This window comes from Melospiza georgiana, chromosome 5 (genome assembly GCF_028018845.1).
Source record: "Melospiza georgiana isolate bMelGeo1 chromosome 5, bMelGeo1.pri, whole genome shotgun sequence".
Taxonomy (NCBI): domain Eukaryota; kingdom Metazoa; phylum Chordata; class Aves; order Passeriformes; family Passerellidae; genus Melospiza; species Melospiza georgiana.
Window position 1 is genome coordinate 23,596,382 of NC_080434.1, and position 15,757 is coordinate 23,612,138.

Sequence of the window (15,757 nt, forward strand, 5' to 3'; positions counted from 1 at the left end):
GTTCTGAGCCCGATGTAACAATGCTTTATGAAAACTAAAGATTTTGAAGGAGGGCAAGGCAACCTACAAAACAGAATTAAGTGACAAAGACTTGCACATCCACAGTGACCCCAAAGCAAGACCACTGTTGATTATGAGAAAATACTGAGATACAAGTATGTAGTTAATGGAGAGTAAATCTGGAAAAGGAAAGCAGAGCTGTAGGTCAGATACGAAGTATTGATGTATAACAGAAAGTGCCAGCAGACATGAAGAATGCGTTATAAGCAGAAGTATTCAATAAAGGAGTAAACATTTTGCAAGGAAAACTACAAATGAGAGTTCAACAGAAGGGAAATTGTAAGGTATTGAGGTAGGGGGGACAGGCTGGAACTGTGCATAGATAATTCAACTCCTGAGCTCATGATCATGAGTTTTGGAAAAAGATATAAATACTCATGTCAGAGGACTCCAGCATCTTTGCTCAGATTACTTAAAAACAGTCTCAATATGGTTTCTTTCATACCTGATGTGCAGTGTGATTGGTTCTAGCAACACCAGATAAGCCAGAGAATCACTAACAAGTATGCAAGACCTAGAAATCCAGAACAACACATTGACAAAGAGCTGAGGGTGCAATGATGACATAGTGAAGATAAGAAAAGTTAAAACCGTACTGGTGAAAGGCATGGGGAGAGCAAAAAAAGTAACAAAGGACTTTGGAAGCAACAACAATAAAGGAATATAACGAGGGATGACATCAGCTTTGAGGTAATAGAGAAGGATGTTAAATGTTAGTAAGTGATGAGACAGTAAGATGTGCAGCTGGGGAGTAATAAATCCATTTAGATATCAGGGAGGAGGAGGTTGCTGCTGTGCGGGAGTAATGGAGGAGAGCAGAAGATACAGCAAGGGGGACAGTGACAGTGATACTGTACTGTATCTGCTGAAGTGCAAATAGCCAATGCATTGACAGGCGCGTCAGCCAAAAGGGCACTGGGGAAAAATCAACTTGGTGCATGTTACAGACAAAGCAGCAGCTGGGCTTGGCAGCAGCTTCAGCATGTGAAGAAAAGGAGAGAGAAGACAAAATGTGCCTGAGAGTCTATTTTTGCTTTCTTACTCCAGGAATAATAATGGTGCAGTATTCCTTTAGTGCCAGTTGCAACCTTTTACTGAGATTGCTTTGACTGTAATGGCTGCAAGAGATGCCAGGAAAAGAAGGTAATGAAGCTTTTCTTTTCTCTTGACTTTTTCCAATGTCACAGAAAAAGAAATATGCATAACTCCAAAATGGAAAATATACATTTTCAATAAGGGCCATTTGACTAACACTAAACACTTAACCGTAATTGAAGCCAGCAGTTGTTCTAAACCATTCACACCATGGGAAAACAGGATTGAAATGAAATTTAAAACCTGTTGTCATCGTATTTCAAAAGTTCCCTACCTTCTCGGTGACTTCTCATGGGCAACTCCTCACAGGACTGACTCCTTATCCTTCACAGCACAACCAATTAACTCCATCTCTCTTCACCACACAGCCAACAAACTCCAACTCTCCTCAGCCAGCTAACCCACTCTTTTGTAGCATTCGTCTTCTTACTGGACACAGCTGTGGCCTGTTAAGGGCAGGCCTGTTCCTAATCTTTGATGATCAGTACAGCTGCAACTCCTCAGGTGTGATACTACCTTCTGCACTATATCTTACATTCTATCCCTCCACAAAAACCCACTTCTGACACTGGAGAGACATGTCCAACAACAAACATGCTTAATGAACTATTAGAAATCAATTGACACAAGTCTTATTTGGAATCAGAGGCAAATCTTTCCTCTGCCTTTAAAGAAGCATTTTAAAATTGTATCTCTCCCTGACAAACACAAAACCATGTAGAAAGTGAAAAGAAAAATTGGTCTCAGCTTCCAAAGCTGGAGTAGAAGTTGTTTTGCCAGGCTATACAGCACAAGACAGCAGTGCCACGTGCAGGAGCACCATGTGGAGTGAAGCAGTAGGACTGCTGAGTCTGCTCACTAGCTTTTCCCTGAAATGGAAATTACCATTTTCTTGCTAGATCTCTTAAAATCTTTTAATTGCTATTGGATCTAAGCACCGGTGCTCACTGTGTTGCTTCAGATACCAGCAAGTCTATTTTTCCACTGAAGACTTTGCTCCTGTGGTGCAGCACTTCATGTATTTACTGACATGGGTTTTTTCTCCAGCTCTTTCACGCTGCCACAATAATTCCTCAAAACAAAAGTACTGACTTCACTACAGGATTCAGTCGTCTTTAGTCATTTTGCATTGGTATTACCTCTCAAGTAGCAACAGACTTGTTCTGTCACTACTGGATATGAAAGAGGGGAACCAGGCTTACTGTCTATATTAAGAGCTCCTAGTTGTGGATTACACATAGTGTCATTCCCTTTGACTTGCTTTTTCCATGCATTTAGCTGGCATAGCTTGCAGGGATGCCCAGAAAATGGCAATAAACCAGATTGCCACACACCTTATGATCTGCAGTACTACAGGTATCGTTTGTGGGGAAGCACAAGAGGCAAAACCAAAGAACTGACATAAAAAGTACTATTTTCATTCCAGCATGTCCAATACTTCATAAAAACAAGGAAGAAGGGTTATTTACATTTTACCACAAGATCTGAAGGACATAACAGACTAAGCAGCACATCTGAAGAACTGGAGTTACAAAACCCTCTTATTCTGCCGAGTAAAACTCTGGTCCCTTCACAAGGGAAGTGGCACTCCAAATGCCTCTTTGATGTTTGAGTCCTGTGCATGCAACAAAAAAAAAAAAAAAAAAAAAAAAAAAAAAAAAAAAAAAAAAAAAGCTGACATTTCAGAAAGGCTTCCTTAGGACTGAGTAGGGCAGGATATTCTTAAGTCACATAAGCACTGCCAAGGATGTTGTAGCAAAGCCTACATGGTCTTTGTGCCATTGGCCTGGCCAAAGCACAGACACTGCCTACCTTTCCCACTGCCTCCCATTATTGTGTTGCAAGAGCTGTTCCACAGGAAAAAATAAAGAAGGTCAGTTTTTAGAAATTTCATTACAGATGACTAGCTGTCAAGAGTAAATAAATTCAAAATTCATTTTAACACATGAGTTTGCATAATTCTAATACATTATTCCTTTGTCTGCAAGTCTATTTCTGCAGAACTTGGATAAAACAGGAGGCTTCAGCTTAGCAAATAGCCCTGATCTCAATTCACCAGTTTTGAAAGGTGTGAAGTTTTCTGACTTAGAAGAGTTATGCCTGATTTTCACTTAGGAATTAGTGAGGAGAGAGCCAAGCCCGTTCTTCCATTTCTCAAGTTTTATGCAGTCAATTATCTTCCTTTGTGAGCAGGGGAATTTTATACTGTTATGTGCTAAAGAACTGTTCATTAGCCAGTATTTTTCTTTCATTCTCTTCCCCTTGCTGCCTTTGATAACAGCTTATTTTTAATTGCAATGTAGTGAATACACTGGAGATATTTTTTTCCTAGCAGTTAGATGCATGCATTTTCTTATTTGGTCTGTCAGCAGCACCCATGCACACAAATAAGTATCTATACACAGAAAATATGACACGGCTGGCTCCAACTTCTCATGCACAAAAATATTCTGTGACAAGATGCATGGACCAAGCACAAAACCAAGAGAAAAACACATCCTTCAACTTGAATAACATAGTCTCTATCATTTATGAAAGTTGCCTACACTTCTAAGTCATTAAGACAACCAATCACAGAAAATGTCCAAGGTCACTGCTTTGTAAAGCAAATGTTCAGCATTAGTGCAAGGGATGCCCAAAAATCCAGTGTCTTTTTCCCCATAACAGAAAATTAAAGCCTTTTTTAGCCTTAAGTTGACGTATGAATTAAATGCAGCTTTCATTCCTTGTTATTTTGTATGAAGGCAGATGAGCAATGTCAAATTGCTCATGCTTAATATGGAATAAGGTGATTTGCACACACATGAGGATTGTCAAAATGCCACACTTCCCAAAGTAAGCAACAAAAGGTGAGACAGAGCAGGAAGGGGAAAAAGGAAATCCTCCTATTCTCAGTATCACAGTCATTTCTAGAGGCAAAACTAATCATTGTTAAAATCCAGGGATGTCAAATAAAGAATGGCAAAGAGTAAGCCTTGTATCTTCATGCATCTCTTAAGTTTGCAAACATCAGGAACTTGCAGGGTATTTAAAACATGAAAAAAGTCCACAAACCCACAACTAACAAACAAAACGAAAACAAAAACACAACCCAGCCCTATTCTCAAACTTTATATATTTGAAAAATAAGGACAGCTGAGGAAATGCAGTAGAAGTCCTGTTTAAAGTGATTTTCTCAAAAGCTTCTTCCAGTAACACTTTTTCCTATTGGCTCAATTTTTTCTTCTACTTCTTTTTGCCAATTGGCACTTAAAGCATCCAAGGAGCTGAGGTTTTGGGGACAAGCTAAAATTGTGATTACAATTCCTTTTAAATTACTTGGGCATGCCTTCCAGGACTGGCATGACCAATATCCCTTAGCCCAACTCCTTTTTGAAAGGTCTTGCTTCTCCAAGAAATCTCTTTTCTGCAAAGGAGAGGCAGGTACAGAGCCTTGAACAGACCTAACTGATGTGCTTCAGCCTCTTGGGCCCATGGGCACCCACCCTCCCCAGTGGAACAAAGTTTCAGCCATGGTTTTACCATGGAACTCGTGTTTCCCTCATTCTTGATGTTTCCCATAAAGACAATCACCTATACCCATATTCTCCTGCTTACACTGGGATTTACAGTAAAGTCCTCTGGATCAACTTCCATGCAGGAACCTGGCAGATCAGTTCCTTTTTATTTCCAAGTACACATTCTTGGGAAGGTGTCCAAGTCTACCACCAAAAGATTTGAGGATTTCATTGGAGAACGACAATGAAATGTACCATAAAAGCTCTTTGACGTGGCAGGAAGTTTCAGGGGGCTGCAGTCGTCAAGCCTCTTCTGTTACCCATTCTAGAACCCAATCCAGCTGTTTCTCAAAAACAACAAACAAGCAAGTTTTGCAGACCACAGCTGTACCGCTGAGGTACAACTCCCAACCTAGCACACGCCACGGCTTTGTAATCACATGCTGAAATGCTGCTGTTTCACATGTTTCTCACAGCTAAAGGACAGCTTTCTCCACATGCTAATTTTTTCTCTATACCTGGGAGTATAACAGAAATAGAAGCTCCTCTGGCTGCAGAATATGTAAACTGCCCATTGCCTTGGGTTCTTGTCTTTTTGCTGCTAATAGGAGCTGGCACAGGCTCATGGATTCACACTTGCATATCCTGCTGCAGAGCTAGGAACTACTCTCCTTTCACAAAGAAAACTATAGCACATAATGCTGTTTTGGTGGACTGATACCATTGTCTCATTTTTAATAGATACCTCTGGAAATGGAGTTGTTACCAGCACTCTTGTTTTGAAAAATAGATTAGACAAAATAATACATTTTATAGAACAGGAAGAATGATAAAATTAATAGGGCAACTGTTCAAAACACAGGCTGCGACCACTTTCCCTCAGTTGGAGGAGGATTAGCAATTCTGCAAATCAGAAACCTGACTACTTCAAATGAGGGGATTTTCAAACAGCATGTCCCTATGATGTTTGGTAAGCCTGGACAAACTAGATCAGGGAAAATTCCACAAAAAGACAGACAGCACAGCCCTGAGGAAGCAGACAGCTGTGGAGGAGCAGGAGGAAGTGTTGGCTGCCAAAGATCACTTTTTGTTTGTCTTTGCCATTAATAACTAAAAGCCACTTTTCCATACACATTCATTTTAAACCCTAGCCAAGGGTCACTCCAGCTTTCTGGATTTTATTGTTTTCACTATACAACTTCCAAATCCAGTTCCACTTGGTTTTCCAAGGTGGCATGACAGTAATGGGTCCCTACAAGATGCACTATAAACTGTCAGAATTTAAACAAACTAGAGAATAGCTCTTAAAAGTTGAACTAAGCTAGCATATACCCATAGCAATCTGAGTTACAGGGAACAAAAATCCAACCAGTCCAATGCAGGCACACTGTGGTTAGATGTTTACTTAGTATTCAACAATTTTCTCTGTACTATAATATTAAAAGAAGGAGACTTTGAGCTCATAACTACTGTATTATTAATTTTACCGATTCTGGTCAATCAATACAGATATGTTTAGGGCTATATAACAGAATATGGAATTGAAAGTAAAGCCTTGATTACATTTTTTTTGCTAAGTCCATCATAATCACTAGAGTTGTTCCAGGCAGGACGGGTAAAACACTAAGAATAGACAGGCTACTGTAGGATTTTAACTATTGTGTTAGACAGTATTTTAAAAGACTTAAGGCAGGACTTCTACATAACTCTGACCAGCAGTTGCCTCTGCAAGCAAAGGTCACCAGCTTTTCATCCAGAGGGCTGCTGAGATCTTCAAATTTCTGAATTAAATTGCTTCACATCTATCTATTCACATAAATGTCTCCCTTTAGCACAGTGGTAGAGCAAATGGGTAAAGTGCTGTGCCTTTATGTGATAAGCCCTTGCCACAAAAGCAGATACTTGATGAGGGCCTGCAGTACTGGGAAAATTTTTTCTTTAATTATTAAAACAGTTTTTGTGGCCCTATTTACTTGGAGAGACTCACCACTGGAAATCCGTACACACGTAATCAACACACAGCAATTGAAGCCGTTGTTCAGGACATAGAGGATTTGAACCCAGTTTTCCTCTTTACTTAACACCACCACCTCATGAGACCCTGGATTATTCTGGGTAGTGAAGCCCCAGTCTGCCTCTCTGACCACTCCACTTTGCATAGGCTGCTCACACACGTAATGGATCATGGGCTGCAACCCAGGGGTCCAGCAGCCTGCTCTTCTCCCATCAGACACTTTGTCCTTCTGATTATGAGAGATATAAGTTGAAATCCTCTGAGGCAGAAATGAATTTGTGCCTCCTATATCCTGACTGTGTGCACAAATCACTCAGCTATCATGTAAAAACAGAAAATACCCTATTTTAGAAATTCGGCATATTTAGACTCCCATCTTTCTTGCTACTTCTTACAACAACTTCAGACAAACCATTATGCTTTGGATACAGCAGATACCTCTGGCCTATTTTTTTTTTCTTATTTCATTCTTTTAATATCTTCTTTTCAGCAAACCATGAAGTCTATTTGCACACAGGCATGAAATCCCACATTATCCAGGCAGTCTTCAGTAGGCTGCTGAGAAGATCTATGGAACATATAACCAGCAAGCATCTTAAAGTAAAGGAAGCACAACTGTGTGTCTCTGAAATCCATGCTCAAAACCCAACAGATAGACAATCTTCAAATCCAGCAGCATAGAGATTCCTATGGTGATACTTTGCACAGATTTTGAAAGACAGATGAGTATTATTTAATTTACTTAGTTTAGGGTTGGTAATAATATAAAATCAAAGCAAGCACAACAGGATTTGATGTTTAAACAGTATTTGGCCATTTTCTAGAATGCCAGAGAGAGTACACTGATGAGGAGTTGTCTAAGAAGTCTCACTTTGTTATACAAATTAAAAACAACCCAAATAAAAACCTGTTTAAATATAAGAAAAAATTGCAATCCAAACAAAAAATGCCCCCCCCCCAAAAAAAAACCCACGACAACAACCAAAACAAACACCACCCACCCCAGCAATACTTTAAGGATTATATCTCAAAATAAAATTTTCAAAGATTTTTTTCCCACACCATAAAAACCTCTTACAGAAACTAGGCACACTTCATGCCACACTAATTAGGGAAAAAAAATGTATACATGAAAAGCCTTACTTTAGGTAGTTACAGGAATCTATTCCATACTTCCTCTAAATCTGCTATGCTTTTATCCCTTGCTGAAGTGAAATTTCTTGGCTTCTGCATTTTATGAGATGGACATGCTTTTAAGCAGGGACCACAAATGAGCACAGAGCTTTATTAATGAGACAGTGATAACAGATACTGAACTTAGACTTGCATGGGAGACAATTTTCCTCACCTACATTTTTGAGATTTCAGTAATTTCTATTGCTTTGCATCTGAACAACACCGATACAGCTAAAAGATTTGCTGTCAAAAACATTAAAACTAAAAAAATCTTCAAATCTTTTCTATATTTACTGAAAGAGTGCAGGAGAACAAGAACAAAGCTAAAAGGATCAGTAAGTATGTATATTTCTAGACTGAAAATGCTGCAATAATGAAAGACTGAACCAGGGTCATCCTGCAATAAACTAGAAAAAATATTCATGGCACTTATCTAAGATGAGGGGAAACAAAAAAATCCCTGAAAATATAAACAGAAAACCAAATATTTTATATAATTCCAACATGTTAGCCTGCCAGGCTACTTTGAGGCAAAAAGAATCCATTGTGGGCCTGCATATTTTTTAAATAAGCTCTGCTGGAGCATCCACAATAGCTCAGCTTTTACATATAATGTAAAACCAGCATGATTTCCATTGGCAATAATTAATTCTTCTAAGTGGATAAACTGGGGCAATTTCAAAGCTAGCACAAGCAAATGGAGCTGCACACTGCTATGGAATTGTTCAAAAAAATCCACTGTGCTTTCATTTGCCCTCTTTTTCCTTGGTACCATTTTTCCTGGGGGAAAGCTGCCTTATCCAATTACACTAACTAGGATGATAAGAGAACTAGTAAACCTACCTGATAGTACTGCTCTGTATCAGCTGGGATATACTGCTCAGTACTTTGAGGTTAAGTAAAGCACTGTGTAGCATCAGGAGAATCATATTAGATTGCTGGAGGTAAAACTGCTTCTAATCCTAACAGAGAGGCTTCATCACTCCTGGTTATCCCTCGGGAAGCAGGGGATAATAACATCAAGGTTGCTTTCCTCCTCACTTACTACACTCAGGCTGTTTCAGGTTGCTGAGTCATTGAATAAGATCTAACCCTTCAGATCATCTTTAAACTGTCACATTTAATTACAACTTTCTTGTCACCTCACTTCTTTGTCATCCTTCTCTCATCAAAAGCAAGCCTAGATACCAAATCTCAGAACAGCACCTTTTTTTCCTGCTTCCAAAACAAACCCTGGCACAAGGAATATTTTTACTTAGTTGTTTGGGCACGTCCCTAGTCTAAACGCATTTACTAAAAAAAACTTACAAAAAAGAATCAGAAATCCATCTTGATTTTTATTTTTTTATAATGATTGCTTAAATGTCTGCAAGGTATTGGCACACTTACTGCTTCGTAACATCTCTATCAGGAACTTATAAAAGGAATGTTTGTTAAAAACCCACACATCTAAACAACTTCAGCAGGCTGAGAGAAACAGAGATAAGAAAAAAGTGGAGCAGGGAAGAAAATGTTAATTTATTTTTTTCCCCACTCCCTTTGGCATTTGTTGAGAGGCTTTAGAGGAATCAATATTTTCAGATTTGTAAGGAAAGCAAGCAGGGGGCCCCAAATTTCATGGCCTTTACAGAAGCAGCCTTCCTGTTAGCTCCACTAAGGAAATGTCAGATCATGATGACAGCCCCCATCAGCAGCTACCCAAGAGCCATCACGTTGGCTAAATAGCCTGGAATAGGGGATCTGTGCGAATCATCAGCTGGAAAGTGCTAAGAAGCTGTCAAAAAAACAACCCCAAACCCAAAACACATACACAAGACACTGTGTTGTTTTAGCCAGGAGTGAATAGAGAAATAGGTCTCCTAGTTATAAATTATTTTTGGTATCAAAGAGAAGTGACGTGCCAAGGCTTTCTCTCTAGATAACATCCCCCTGCAGAGCAAACAGAGGCAGTGACTGCTCTTGCTCACTCACTGGCTCTGTGAGGTGGCTGGCCATGATCTGCCAAACCTGACTTCAGGAGCAAAATCTTCTCTGTAGGAAACAGTGACTGATGTTTGACCACAGACACCATAGTAGCCTTCTCACAGGGAAAATCGAGCAGAAATATTGCATCTCTTAAAAAGAATCAGAAAGCTGCATTGATTTTTAGCTTAAAAGAGGGGGAAAACAAACTGAGAACAAAATTCATGTAAATGCTTATTAGTTACAAATGCTCTATTAGATCATCTGGGCAAAACCCACAAAACAGCAACTCATGAGAATGGTAGTTGGCCTGAGTGCAGGCCAATCAATCCATTATAATTTAAGTGCAAGCTGCTCTGGTAGAGGCATTAGTTTGCTACTACATCACATTTGCCAGCTTGGGGCAGGGGGGACTGTTGGAACCAGAGATCTCCAGGGCTGGGGCTTGCCAATGACTTGCAGATGTCAGGGAGAACCTTGTTCATCATATGCAATGATTTGTCAAAATGTCCCACTTATACAGCACATGAGAAATGTTCACTTCTCAGAACAAGTGATTTCCTAGGAGAAGGGTTATCTAGATTATATATTCTCATAACATCTAGGCTATAAGAAATGAAATTTAAAAAAAAAATGCTGCCAAGCCAAGACATACTAGCTCTCATGAAAATGCATTTCTCAAACAGCCCACCACACCCACCAAGATGTGACAAAATGCAATAGATTCCTTGCCAGAATGACAGACAAATAGTTTTCTTTTAAAAACAGATTTTGGGGGTGGGGGAGCTGAGAGGAATATAACCAAGTAAACATACATATTATCAAAAAAATTCACAAAAATCAAAGTGCAGAAGGAACCATCCCCATGTCCAGAAGAAGATGGCAGTAAATCCTGCATTCATTAACAGCCAGCTTATGGCTTGCCAACTACCTGAACTTTTTCCAAATGCTTTAGCTAGCTCAAATTTGACTGCAGTCCATTTTGGCCACAAATTTAAAAATATGTCCTTCCGTTCATATATATTGCAATCATTTTGTAAGTGCTTGAGCCAGGCATTACAATTACAACATGCATTACTCAAGCATTTATGTGCTCTATTTGGTTATTTTTATCACATTCATGCATGCAAGCGTACATCTCAAATAATTTAGACCATATCAATTTCAATTCATTTAAAGCACAGAAAACCTCTTTGTTCACTCCAGAAATTAGTACACTAAGAGATTCCTTATCCAGCAATGGGAAACCTTTATTGAAATGCCTTATTTTTAAGGCAATCTGTGTTTTTTCTTTTGCTTAACTGGCAGGCACAGAATCACAGAATGGGTCAGGTTGGAAGGCACCACAGTGTGTCATCTGGTCCAAACTCCCTGCTCCAGCAGGGTCACCCTGCACAGAGCACATGGCACAGGATTGCATCCAGACGGTTCTTGAATATGTCCAGGGAGGGAGAATCCATAACTTCTCTGGGCAATCTGTTCCACTGCTCAGCCACTATTTACCACAGCTCACTGGCAGTAAACATTCATGTTCATCATGTGTATTTGTAACAAATCTCACTTAAACTGAATTCTGACATTTTCTACTAGAAATTCTCAGCTCACCACAGATCTCTTCCACACCACTAATAAGTTTCAGCAGTGAAAAATGATATTCTATACAGTTTTTTCTCACTCATCATCTCAAGATCTATTTTCTTCAGTATTTCCTGCTGAGTATCCTTTTAAAGTTTAAATCATCTTTTGACATAATAGACACCCAAGTATTTCAATAAAAAAAAAAAAAAAAAACCAAAAAAAACCATGAAACCTTCCAAGATCAAACCCCCAAATACTACTGGAGAAGGGAAAGAGATATTAAATGGGTAATATGTCTACAACAAATCAAGTTATCTTAGCTTAAAGGCTTGGGCAGTTAATGTTAAAGGCAGAGGGTGATTCAATCCATAAACAAATTTTAACAGAAAGTGTTTCTGGAACTGAGCCATCCTCTTGACACCTCAGCCTACCCTTGTTAGAAAAATGCTCCAGTCCTCTCATCATCTTTGTTGCCCTCTGCTGGACCCACTCCAGGCGCTCCATGTACCACAACTTAGCCATGATCACACCATCAAACAGCACAACTCTCTTCACCCTCATGAACTTACCCATAACCAGCTCTTCCTTTGAACAGACAGTGCTTACTGAATACAGAGCAGGCTAGAAATACACAGAAGACTCTAAGCAGCATCCAGCTTGGGGCCAAGTATGGGTACAAAGTCCCAAATTTCCCTTCTTCTGTGTGGATATTCACAGGCTGCCTCTCTGCATAACCAACTATTTCTCCACAGGTGTTTGATTCAGAAGGAGAACTGTCCCACTTTGCTGGTGTCACTTCAGTCTGATCCATGGCACATGTGGCTATCAAAGCGGCTACAATCTGCAAAGTAATTGGCTAGACTCCACAGAGAAAAGCAGATAGAAATTGGACAAAGCAGCTGTTTAGAGTCACGTTTCTAGCTTTGGGTGTGACAAATCCTGTAACACTTCAGCAATAACAAATATATTATCTATCTGTATTATTGTATGTTGCAATGTTTTGCAATTGTCTAACTTGGTGTTAGTAATGATATAGAAACAGATTGTCATGAAAACTGCAGCACTTTTCCTATCAACAACCTCCCTATCTTTTTGTTTGATTACTGTCCAAGTCTATTTGTAAAATCTTATTTTAGTAGAAGGAATGTAAAAAAAAATCGTTGTTACTTGTTCCAAAGTATATCTGAAATGCCAAATTGTGTATTTTGTTTCAGTGGCATCAGAAATTTGACTAAATTGCCCATCAATAATTAAGGGTGGAAGAGGAGACTACAATATTTTCTGAATCTCAGTGGTGGCATTTACCTCTTAACATGGGCGTAACAAACACAGTATATACTTGACATGTGCTATACAGAAATTTGTGATCATTGATAAAAACAATATGATACACAATAAAACAGAGGATGACAGCCATGACCAGAGCAGCCCTATGAAATGTCAAGTCAGGTCTGAAAAGCCCAAGATCACAGACTCAAAGAATCAGTTAGGCTGGGAAAGACCTCCAAGATCATCAAGACCAGGCTTTGACTGATCGCCACCTTGTCAATCAGACCATGGCACTGAGTGCCACATCCAGTTGTTTCTTGAAAACTGCCAGGAATGGTGACTCCTGATGTCTTAACATAATGCAAACCTTTCACTTAAATACAGTTTTAGATTGAATTTTTTATACTGAAGAACAATATTCTTCCCTATAATGAAAAAATCTAGTTTTACATGGTATAAAGCTATGAAATATAAGAAGTTCACAGGGATGTTACTAATCATTCCAATACTTCTTGAAACAGTAACTCACCTATTTAATAAAAATTTCTAAAATTTTGCCATCACATTCCATCTCTGTTTCCTTCCCTCCTCCTCCTTCTACTTTTTTAATTAAAGCTTCTAAGGAACACTTATTGAAAGGTCTTTTATCCTCTTATTGCTTTTTTAATTCTTTACCTCAGTCCTTTTATACTCCTCCTTAATCATGAATGCAAATAAAATTCAAAGTGTAATCAGCAGCTGCCTAAGGAGAGCACAGAGCTCTGTTGCCATGGGAACAGCCCAGTCAGTCCTTGACCAGCTGAGGAATCACACCTACCTTCCTGCCTCATTCCTTGTGCCATCCCTCACCCCTTTCGGCTTCCCACCACACTTGCTTCCCATATGGAGATGGAATATCTGACAAAAAATATTCTCCTTTGTTCTAACGACAAACAATCACCACACAAAGTTCTTTTACACGCAAAACCAACCAGCAGCACTGGTTTGAGCACTGGTCTCCCCCACCCAGCATCATCCAAGGGCTCACAACTCCTTTTCTACCCTGGGTTGATTTGCCAAAGTACATCATCAATTACATCAACAGCTCCCATCATTTTAGGTGCAGCAAGCAGCTAGTGATGCTGCCAAAGTAACAGAGCACTTGATTTTACTCCAGTTATTAACAGGAGATGAAACTAGACCAACAATCTTGCAAAACTATAAGGCAAAAGCTTACAATTTAAGAGAGGTACTTCCAGATACAAGACACCTCAGCACCTAGACCTTCTACAGAGTGACTATTCCTTACTAAAGAGCCCTCAGTGGTGCTGGATCACTGCAAGAAAAGTAATATATCCAACCCTTCATATATTAAATTTCCTACGTATATGACTTTGAGGACAACTCTTCTAACATCCCGCACTTCCCGCTGCTCACTGCTTTGCTGAGGTTCTTGCCATGCTTTGACACCTTGTCAATGTAAATAGCTCAGCCAAGTGTTTCCAACAGAGGGATAAAAATGTCACTGGATTGTTACTGAAAATCTCCAGACATGGTTGGTTAAGATCCACTTCAGATAAAATGCAAATATCTGAAGTGGAAGGCTCTGATAATGATGGCCAGTTTTGTCTTATTTCTACATTCTTCATCACAGCTGGAGCTTTTGCCCAGCATTTGATAAATGTCTGACTCTTCTATTGTTTTTTGGCAAGAGCACTGGAACTCATGAAATTGCAAATATGCTTGAGACATCTAGCACTAATTAAACTTTTCAATAAATAAATGGGAAAAACTTTAATCTTATGAACTCAGAGAGAATCTTCAGGGGACAGCTGTTTTCACAACTGGATATTTATATCATATAGATATTTCAACTCAGACACGCATATATAGACACATACATATATTCAAGAAAGAAAACAAAAACAAAATAATAACTAGAAAAACAGCAATTTCCTTTTTTTAATCTTTATCTAGAAACTACATTCAATGGCAAAGTCTAAAATTTCTTCCTCACTTAAGACTTGGTTAATTGCACTTTTACCGCTTGGCACTTGCACCAAGGCACAATGTGCCTTCATTAAACGCAATAATAAAATGTCCCAATTAGGCCACAGCCCCACAGCCACCTCCATTCGCTCTCATTATGCCAAATCAGTCTCACCAGAGATGTCCCAACTCCAGTCAGTCTGTTCTAATGAAACAAAAGAAAATCACTCAGGATGCCTCTGGGTACCTTTAGGAGAAGGCAAATCTGAAATACACCATGTTTCCTTGCTGAGTGAATTTCATTCCGAGACATTCCCAATTATATCCCTGGGAACAGAGAGAACCAACTCGCTCCTTCTTCTTAAACTGAGGTCTGACAATTAATTGTACACGAGTCCTTTCCTATAATATCTTTATTCCTCTTTCAATCATTTGAAAGATGAGTACAAAAGAGAGCACACTTGTGCAAGGAAAACAAAAAGGCAAGTCCTTGAACATGCTTTCTATCACTTCCTATAATTAACTGTGCCCCATTAGAAAGGCCCTTCTGTGTAAGCAAACCTTGACACACACAAAAGTGTTTCTTAAACATTGGCTACACAAGGCCAGTGAAGCATCACATAGATCTGTGTTGTAGTTATAGGCAGTAGCTTTTCTGGCCATTGTAAATTCAGTTTGTCTTTTGAAACCTCCACCACAGCAAGAGGGCTTCAGAAGTTTATTTTGAATGTTCATCCTGTATTCTGCAAAGATGACAACAGGGAAATTGTACTTAGAAGAACCTAATCAAAATGGAAGATAAATGAAAAATAAAAAGCTAGAAAAAAGAAAATCAATCTGTGAAGAAATTGCTCTGACAACCCTATTAGACTGACACTTGTTTTGGCACAGTGCCTTCCTGGTTTTATGCCAGATGCTTACTTCAAATAAAAATATCAAATATTGGTATGAGACTTCATGTAAATATGAACAACACACTCCAATATAATCTAGCAGATTCATCTAACATTGCAATCTCTTGTGGGCAGCCATTGTCTTGATTAAGCAAGATATATAGTAATAAAAAATTAAAGAAAGTCAATTAAGGGGAATGACAGTAAAAGACAACTAGGAAAAAAAAGAATAAATGGGAATTATA

The 15,757-nt window shown here is 39.0% G+C and overlaps 1 protein-coding gene across 4 annotated transcripts in view; it reads right to left on the reverse strand.

Moving 5' to 3' along the window:
• The window catches only part of GRID2 (glutamate ionotropic receptor delta type subunit 2), a 678,620-nt gene that overhangs the window by 292,887 nt on the left and 369,976 nt on the right, over window positions 1-15,757 (reverse strand). The window lies entirely within an intron of this gene.